The following is a 10,713-nucleotide window of genomic DNA, read 5'->3' on the forward strand; positions in this document are numbered from 1 at the left end:
GAAAGGATTTAATTGACATGAGACAGACAGATGCTGGATAAAAGCAGCATCCAGGAAGTTCTGAGATGCAAATAAACCTGCAGCTACATGGGAGACGACCGTCAGGCCATCCAACACGTCCTCCCTCCGTGTGACAGACGATCCATAAATTAATACTCTCCACACCCACAGGGGCAATTATGAATTAATCCATAACGCTCCACAGATTTAGTGACGGGAAGTATCTCCAGGTATTTACTGATCAAATCTTAGTTTTTGTCAGGTCGCAGTGTGAAATCACTAATACACACGTTTGCAGTTTTTTCGCAGCAGCTCAACATGTTTGTTGTGAACTTTTAAAATTGTTATTACCATCTCCGTGGTTATGAGTTGACTTCAGGTCTTCTGGGTGTTGGTTTGGTTTCCAGATTAAGATAAAGATTTCTTCATATTTTTTTCCAAAAAACTTTCTCCAAATGTCACTCACTAATGGTCCACCTTGGGCTATTGAGAACTTTATATAAGTTCCGTTTTTTTGTATCCATGGTTACGAGTTGATTCATTCCGTCAGTGGCGTTTGCCTCAAATGAGGATTTCTGGGACAAAACGAAAAGAAAATCCTTAATAACATCAGATGAAGATGTGAGATTATTTTCTTTTACATTCTTAGTTTTTTACATTTAATTATTTGTATTGCTGTTGAAAACACCTTTTTATGCAATTAACAAGAATAAATTCCATAACTACCATCTGTTTTCAGTGAAACCCACTAATTTAATCAAGATTTTTTTTAAATCATTTTTTCATTAATCATGAAATCAAGCTTGACACAACTAAATGTTGTATCTAGTGGAATTCAAGTGATGCTGAAACCTTATCTGGACATATGAGGTCCACAATGCTGAGTGTTTGGAGGTCAAGCTGAACTCAAGCAGCTGTTGAATAGGTCAGATCTATTTGTGTGAGTCAAAGGTCACGTCATAAAGATACAAGTTGAAGTTCAACATAACCACGTCTTGTGTTTTTTTGACTGACATGTTTACTCTGCAGTATTTCAGACACGAGAAGCTCTGTTGGTCTCTCGTCTTACTGGTCTAAGATATCAAAGTCCTGTAGAGTTGGGACTCCCCGCTGTTTCATATCCGTGAGGCGGTGAGTCATTCCGACACAGTCAAACCCATCTTGTTTTTATTCTTGAGGTAGATAAAATACAGAAACGACAGGACTTTCAACCTGAGAGGGAAAAAAAAAAAAAAAACATGCAAAAGAAGTGATCGTCATCAGGCAGGATTCAGTTTGTCATTGTTTTCCTGCCTTGCTGAATATGAAAGAGCCGAGGAGGCAGAGCTCAAGCTGCACCTTCTCCATGCCTACCATTCATTAGTGTCACAGTGAATAATTCATCTAAAAAAGGCTAGTTTGCGGCGTTTCCTTGTTAGCATTTGCTTTGCTGACACCTGCTGGTGCATCTGTAACAAAAGTAATGAGATAGTCGGTCCTCTGAGGAAACTCTGGCACCCTTTCATCTCCAATCAAACACGTTTGCTGTGCACTCGGCTCCAACTCCCTCCTCGTGGAGTTTCAGGACAGTAATTTCCTGCTGACAGTATCCCCCCCACCACCCAGCGCCTCCCTGCATTTTGTTGTATCTGATTAACTGGAGCGAGAGACCAACCAAGACTCATTTCACTTCTGTCTCCACTAATTTCATCCCAGGTTGTTTCCACAACCGTACCTGGAATCTAAAGCTTTTCCTCACCATTCACCTGCTAACAGCACAGAAGCATCAGTTTCACTGCATAATTTTCACATTGCAATGAATTTTCCCCACGTGTTCTTTTAACAGGCCAAAATATTACTATAATTCTTATGTCATTATAAATTTGTGAATCTAAGGAGGTTTGTTTTGTTGAGATTCTCTGTTATTTGTCCTTTTAACTGCGTTTTATCTTCGTGTAGCATCTCTGATCGTTGTTATCCCAGAGTTCACGTCATGCGTCACCAATCTGAGTCACTTTGTATTGTGTATTCTGTCTGGGACTGAATCATTCAGTTTGCAAGCAAAAAAAAGGACCAAAGCATCACCACACCTCCAACATCTAAAACTTAGTAATCCCTAACAGCTCTTTGAAATTCATCTTTGCATTACTTTTGATCTCCGTGTACTGACATGTGTCGCTTGCTGCTTAATTTGTGTCTCCAATCTACAGTATATTGTAATTTTAAACAAAACATCAATATTCCCAAACACTGAGCATATTTTTTTGGAGGAAGTAGGCTTATGGTTCCTAAAATGTTCAGAAATTTGCTTTAATTTTTTCTGATGTGATTGGTTGTAGAGCAACATGCCAAGCATTATATGATAATGTCTAATTTTGTAGTTGAATAAATACTAGCTGTAATGTTTATACCACTTACCCTGAGACTACTAGAAAAAAAAATCAACAAAAGCACAAATCTCAATCCTTTTCAGTGTTGTTTTCAACGACTGCCAATTCAGCGACGCCAACAGGAGCCTGCAGTTAATACGACATGACATTTCAAATATAAGAATAACAAAGCCGAAGCCAGCGTGTGACTGCTCTCATAAAAAAATAACTGCCAGGATCTGAAAGGACTGAGAAACCTCAAGTGCATCTAAACATCGTAAATCAAGCTGATGATGGGATCAGTCGCCTGTGGTCCCCGTAGGGCCGTAAACACAGCTTATTTCCTTCGAATAATTGGCCCAGAAACAATTCTTACAAACTCCTTCAGACCCAGGACGAACCCCATGGCAGGAAATTAGCTCATGTGTTAGTCACAAAGGCCTTTGAGGAGCTCTAATAATCTGACCCAATAGGGAGGCCTGTTTATGGAGTGACTGGTATGCCTCACACTGTAAGGCCCCAGTGTGATCTCACAGTTATGCTGATAAGGCTCTGCAGCTGAACCCACGCCGGTCCGTGATCAAGCTCCTGTTTGACAATTGGTGCATTTTTTAAAACCAATTGTAGCCAAATTTGCCCATCGACGTATCAGGACGGAGGTTCAATCATGCAAAATAAAAGCATGGAACAACTAAAAAAAGACGACGGAAGCATCATCAGCCAAACAGCGGTGAGTCTTGTGTTTCCGTTGATTCTTCGGTGGGATTCAAATGAGCGGGAAGCGCGTGTCGAGTGGGTCTGATGGCTCAATCAGTGCAAGTTAATTACGGTCTCAGCAGGCAGAGAAGATCACCTCATCTTAAATTACTGAGCACAGATTTAGGGTCTCCTCAAGTGCACATAACGTGAGCGGAGAGAATTGAGAAGGAACGAGGGCTCTGTGGCGGCGAGGAGGAAGGAAAGGCAATAAACAAAAGCTCATCATTAGTCGTTTAGTGTAACAAGAAAGCCTCAAAAAATGATTTACACAATCAAAGGCATGTAGAATTCAGACATTAATGAGCAAGTCCTGTGTGACCAATGCAAATATAATTGAACCGTGTTGTCAAAGTCCGCCTGGTCGAACAGACAACTGGATTCTCTTGCTTCTGCGTGGAGTCAGTTAAAAGCAGAGCGGGAAGTACGGCTAATTAATTGCTCTTTGGTGCCGCTATTGCACGGCACATTTCCAACATAGGTTTTGTAGTTGTGTTTTATTTCATCGGGTCTCAAAGCTGCAGGAAGTGAAATAATGTCTGAACGCACAAAGCCCAGTGTGATCATAGACCTCCATTGGGAACCAGTATTTCAGAAAATTACCAGCAAGGTAGGGGAGGGTTTCAAATAGCTCCTAACTGGCTGTACTGTGCTGTTCTATGCTGATGAGTATGCAGTTTCTTTCACTGCAATATTCTGGACGGGCTTCATAAAGTTTAACATTAATATGAGCTTGATGGTATCTGATAAAACCAATTTTGGCCTGAATGTGTGGCGGTATCGGCATATAGACATTAAAAAAAGGGGAAACCAGATGGTTCCATAATTTGATTAAGAGGCTGTCAAAGCACCCGTCTGTTTACAATTTGATCGGGAGATTGTTCAGTTGTGTCGACACGGCTGTTTTCTAATGCATTTTGTCACCGAGGACTCGTGATCGGGTTCGTCCGTATGTTCGCAAAATGACAGACAAAAAGTACTCCACGGCCATTTGTGGAACTCTGATGGTTGGGTGTTTGGAAAACATCCCAAGACCTTTTAAACAGTATTCCAGACAAAAAGGAGGTGGATTCTAGGAATTTTTAACAGTTTGAATTTGGGTTGGTTGGAAGAGGAAGACTTGGATCCCATCCCTTAATACACATTACAAAAATAAGTGCTCCAGTGCGACATCTAGTGGCAGGAAATGTCTTTTATACAACCATCTTTCTCGATGGGTCCCAGATGGTGCGACAAAAAATACTTTACATTGTTAGATCATGGGGTAGCTTTTTCAGGATTTTTTTCCTGTTTTTAAAATGAGATGGATTTTGAAGTTATTAAAAGGTTTTGCATGATGCCTGGCAAATATCCTTTGGTGTTTATTTCCCCCGATATTTTTGAATAAGTGACTTGGTCTTGGTGGTTTTGGTTTGTAGCTTTCTGCTCCAACAAGAGTATCTGATCCCTCTACTGGTCAGTCAGAACTGAAGGAGTCTCTTGGATGAGAGGTGAAACATCTTCAACCAACCTTAAGCAAGTCCAGTTGATTCTTTACTGCTCTTTGTCATTCACTAAGACAATTAAAATAATAGAAAATGGGTCACTTTATCCCATATCTGTGGTGCAAATGTCTCTGCAAAGAAACATTTTAATAAACAGATTCAACCTTACGTAAAACCATTTTAAAAAAAAAAGAACAGTTCTTCTGAAGTGTGTTGTGTTTTTTTCCTATAATGCACAGAGCATGAAATCCCTGGTGGCTCTCCAAGCCTGAAGAAGCGCACCAGAGTGCTTTGACAGAGCCCTGTTTAGGGAGCGCTCTGCCTCTTTTAAAGTCCTCGATCATAGGGAGGATTTCTGCGCCATCAGTGCACTCTGAATCAGCAGCTGGAGCCCCCACTATGTCAAGATGACACTCGAAGCACTGCAGGGCACAACATGAACAACATGCAGTATTGATCTTTTTTTTTTTCCGTGCCACACACTGAGAGATGAAGGAGTTGGACTAGATTTGGAGCTGCAAACTGCCTCGCCGTCATCGCTCCTGCTTGGGGGAGAGGGGGGGGGGGCTTATCAGATTGTCCTTGTAGGAAGGAGTTTTGCGAATAAACTTTGCCTCGATTATGGAAAGTTTGGTACAATACACCCAAGATCTTTGAAGGGGTTAATGAGAAGCCGAACAGCGTGCCCTGCTAATTACAGATGGTTGACTGAGATAGGGACGCCATTAAGCCCCGCTGCTCAGTCAGTCATGTGCAAGTGTTTCCCGTCACGGTGAATTGCCTTCGTCATTTCTGAAGCAATTACGCTTCTAAATCCAAGACTGACGGTGTAACACTACACCCACACACAAAGCGGGTACCTATGCATGAGGTATGTGTGCGTCTTGGAGTGGTAAGGTGTGTTTGCACATCATGCAGGGCCTCATTTGAACTTCTCACACGGGGCACCGTGCTGGAGTTTCAATAACCGGCGCCATAACTGAAGAGGGAGAGCTTCGCTGTTGCCTGACACCAACAGGGCTCGTTGTTGCGGCCTCATTAAATCCCCCAGATGGCGAGGGGAACAGGTGCAGTACGATGAATAGCATTATTACCCAGCAGGATGAACCATGGACCAAATGTCCCTGATCTGGATTGGAACCACCAAACCACATCCCAACCATTTCTAGCTGTGAGCTCATCTGCCAAAACAGTTTTCTCTCTCTGCGTAACCTCTTTACTGCCACAAGGAGATGAAAACGACTTATTTCATGCACATGGAGAACACTATGGCTAAAACCATATCAGACTATTGCCTGTTAAAGTGCTATGATGAGTCCGTCGATGTTGGGGCTGCGGTTGTTCAGCGTCAGGTTTCAGTTCGGTTAGAGCAAAGGTAACACATTGCGAGTTGGAGACTTTCTGATCTTCTCTAACTTGGTATCAATCAAAAGCATCTCTAACGCAAACCATCAGCTTGCAGAGGATGCCACTTTATTATGTGAATAAAAGAATGATAGAGCATATGGCGGTTGTCTCGTATCCAATGATGAGACGAGGCGAAGGGCAACTTATCTGCACTGAATGCTGCAATGCAGATAAAAACATGTACTGGAGAAAAAATAATTAAATGCCTTAGTTTGGACTCATCACATGTGACACGTCTGTCTGGGGTTGGCCTGATGCCACCATTCAAGAAGGCATCTTTATTGAACGTAATTGAAATACAGCTTCACAAAGAGTAAGTCTTGTAAAAAATAAAAAATAAAAAAAGAGACTTTTATAAAGTAACTCAGAGAAAAGGTTTGTGAACTGGCAGATGAAGGTCTGCTCCGGCACCTCAGGCAGTTGAGCAGCTATTTTTCATCTTGGCAGCATTAGCATATGCACCTGCTTGATTAATTAAGCACTAAATAAATCTTCACAAATTGACTCCATTTGCCAAGTTTGAACTCTTTTAAATACAACGTATATTAAAGGATAAAACTTAAAAGTTCTGTCATTACGGGGAAGATCATATGAACCACATGGATTTGAAAGTATGGAACCCCAAATGGTCCCCACAAGGTAACACACACACACAAAGTGTGTGTCAGCAGTGTGAGAGTTCACAAATAGATGTGGCCACCCAATCCGACTGCTTTAAAAAGAAAGCTCTTCCAACGGTGCAGATGGCCTGGCAGGGACAAAATATCATCCAGGAACCCTGCTGTTCCTCACAGCACACCTCACCACCCACTTAACACCACCCTCACAGCGAAACACATAATAGAGACGCTCTCAATAAATGGACAAGACACAACGAACAGCACAATATTCTGTCTTCCCGTCACCCATTCCTGACATTTCTCTCCCACCTCCCACGGATCAGCACATCAGATCTACCCTGTAGTGAGAAATAATTCTGCATGTTGGTCCTCCCGTCTGAGCAAAAGCTCGTTAGCCGACTCCTGCTTATTAAATGTATCCGGCTCATTACAATTCCACACAGAAAAGACAATCAAATTGCTTTTCCTTTCTCGGGAAGAGCGAATCGGAAGACGTCGGAAAAAACAGCATCAACCTGGGGTGGAGGAGAGACTCATAAGGAGAGAAAAGACATTTAGCTTCCTTATTATCTCTGCAAAGCAGACAGCTGGGGGTAAGTGGGAGGTTGACGAGTAATAGGATGAAGAATAGAGCTGTGGGCCCTGCCTCTGCGATTAGTTTATATTCACCGTGCTTTAGACACATCACTTGGTCCAATTCTTTTCTTTTTTTTTCCATCTCACCATATCATTTCACATGGGCACCATGGCAGTGTTAATGGATGTGGATACCCAAAGGAAATCAGGTTCTTCTGGACAATTTTAGTTTATCGCATCAAAAAAAATATGATTTCTTCCTTGTGCATTATTGAAGACTTATCGTTCTCCCGCCAGCAACGGCAGCCATTGTCGCTCGTGTAAAAATACATTAAGGCCTCCTGGCCACTAGGGGGCACAACTACTCACAGAACCATAAAAAATCAGTTGTTTAAGCAATAAACTAATCAACGCAGGAAAACATTTTATTGGATGAACATTTAAGTGCAAAAAGTTTCCGTATTTTTTTATTTCATGAGAGTTTTTGCCCCTACACACACAGCTATATGAACACCTCTAGATGTTCATCCCTTCTTGAATGATTCCGACATGTAAGTGAGCCCCACACATCCAATACACATCAATTATACAAATCTCCATTATGGCTCTAATGCTTATAAATAATTCGTGGACACAAATCATTACTGCAGCTTGACTGGGATCAGATTCCACTTATATCCAACCTGCCTCTCCGTCCTCCGTTTGAAAGTGACGCGTTACAAAATGAATCACTTACACCAGCAGGTTTTCCTGAGCTACAACACAGAAATGGTTCATTCTTGTGACCTTGACTTGTTTTCTTGAATTTGGTGTCATAAATGCCTTTGACATGAAAAGGTTGTCGTTTTCTTCCCTCATATTTGATCCTTAATCCTATATATGTCCTTGGGAACAGTTAGCGCCGTCTAATCTCTTGTCATCAAATGTATTCCTGGTTAAATGAATTATTGATTTGTGGTAAATTGCAGGAGGAAGTTTTTCTTTTCCTGACGTTTAACATGATGTAGTAGTCATGTGTCAAGTGTAAAAGTCAGGGTTTACATCAAAACCCTTAAATTTCCCTCTTGAAATCGACTTCAGAATCCCTCTCTTGCTGAGGGGACCTTCTGGAAGATTACTGTTATGCGAGGGTGAAATTGTCCCATAGCTGATATTAAACAATTAAGAAATATATATTGCGGGGTACTTAGCAATGAATAACACAAAGGTTAACCTTGGTCCAGGAGGACAAACAGTTTCCTTTTCATATTCATGAGTTCACACCAAGAAAAGAAGGTTTGCTTCGCCTAGAGACATTCTGAAAAGGCAAGGATAATTTTTTTTTTTTGCATGAACTTGCATGAAAGACTGCGAGTAGCTTTTGAAGCTACAGATAATACTAAGGAGCTCTGCAGGCAACATCGGCATCATTCTTCACCTTCCCATTTATGGGGGGGGTGTCTGCTTGAAAAACTTATCTCTTGACATTGACAACTTCTCCCATGTGTGTGTGTGCTGTTGTTTTTTTTGCACAAGTGCAAACGCAGCGAGTGAATTCATGTATGAGCCTGTCATGAGGTAGCGAGGAAAGACCATTCATGTGTAAAAGGGAATAAACAACTGGCCGCACCGGCTGCATCTACGGGATGTATATTGAACTCACCTCTGACATTTGCATTCAAACAGAAATTACAGTAAAGCTCCGCAAAGACAGATTTAGATCAGTTAATGTCGTTGAACATTCAGGATGACTATGCAGGTAATCAATAGTCATGTTTCAGTATAAATGAATGAAACAGAAACAAATAATGATGAATGTGCTTATGCTTGAAATAGTCAATTTTATCACTACTGTAAACAAGATTTACAATTGTGGTCAGTCTCACTCTGATTAACTCCTATAATTAATATCTTTATTGATTTACTCCATTATACCCAGTTTTAAATCCTCATATCTCTGACTTCAACGTCTTCTTCCCTCCTGCGAGATCCACCAAGAAGTAAGAAATTACCTAAATGATGGAAGACCTCGATTGATTTCCGGGTCACGTGAGACTGGAGGTTGTGAGAGTTATGACATGAGAGAAATGAGAGGCACCGAATGATATATCAATCTCTTTGGATCACTGAAAGTACTTCAGGGAAATGAACTTAATCATTATCTGGCAGAGATTCAGCAAGTCTGACGGAGAGAAAATGGGTTCACCACAAAAAGAAAATTACGCTTTATTATGAATACACTCCTGGAGCTTTTCAAATATCACCATATTGATCATGTGGTTTTACATTCAGCTATTCTGTGAACAGTAGTTATTGTGTGAAGGGTAACGACTATGGTGCTTCAGGCAGCTGCTGAAGCTGAAGTCTATTAATCAGTTCAAGTTACTTAATAGGGAAGAATTCTTTGGATTCAGTCAAATGTGGCAAAAAATTAAATATTCTGGGTATTCTTGGGAAGATCAATCAATAACTAATTATTAGCTTTACACACAGCATAGTTACATCCCATCCGGATCTTTTGTAACGTTATTTTTTTTTAAATTTGACAGCGTGGAGAATCAAACCAGTGAGATGAGTCTTTAAGAAGCCCATTAAGTCCTGTGCAGTCAAATTGATGATAGCAACTGAAGCGCTAATTTTTAATTTGAGTCTTAATTGGAAGGGATACAGTTTTACATTTGGACAAGGTGTCTCGTGTTGGGGTGTCACTGTTAATCGTCTGTGCTTTAATTTTTGACTGACGTTGGGAATACCTGCTGACACGGGTTTGTGTAATGGAAGCTGGCAGCTCATCTGCAGCGTCGCCATCACTCAGTGCTGAAGCGCAGCAGTTGCACTCCTGTCACACCCCAGATGAAATTAAATGAGGGGGTTTTTTTGGAAAAAAAGAGACAAGGTTTTACTGATTATCAAGGATGGCTCACTGAACCTTGTCCAACTAATCACCAGAAATCTTCAGTTTTTTTTCAATTCTAATGAATGGTTACAAAAGTTTTAAAGAGAGACTAAAAAAAAGCTGTCCCAAAAACAGCATGTTAACTTTCATACATCTTCTACCAAATATTTATTTGGAGACACTAAAACAGCTCCAGAATCCCAAGTCTTTACTTTAAAGATGCTCCCGGCGTTGTTCCCAAATTGATCCTGGGATAAAAAGCTCTTCTGTTGCTAGCTGGTCTGAGCATGTGCCTTTGTTTTACTGGTTATAAACCGCTTTGAGGTTATATTCACAAATCAATCCAGAGCCAACAAAACCTCCACTGGCTGCTCAGCTAATCATGAAGTTTCCCTTTAATGGAGCTAACGTCATAAATACTATACATACAGGGAAAAACTGACTCTCCCTGTGGAACACCTTTTTTTTAATCTGCACGGCACCACGTTAACCTGGCGCCCTCTGCTGGTGGCAGACGATGCAACTCTTCATTCATCTCCCAGATTAAGAGCTCAAGTGGGTGACTAATCAAAAGCAGCCCATTGGTGGCTGAAACATTGTTCCTTGGGTCACATCCTACTTCCAAAAACCTGATCAAAACTTACTTA

This window comes from Antennarius striatus, chromosome 9, assembly GCF_040054535.1.
Source record: "Antennarius striatus isolate MH-2024 chromosome 9, ASM4005453v1, whole genome shotgun sequence".
NCBI classification, from domain to species: domain Eukaryota; kingdom Metazoa; phylum Chordata; class Actinopteri; order Lophiiformes; family Antennariidae; genus Antennarius; species Antennarius striatus.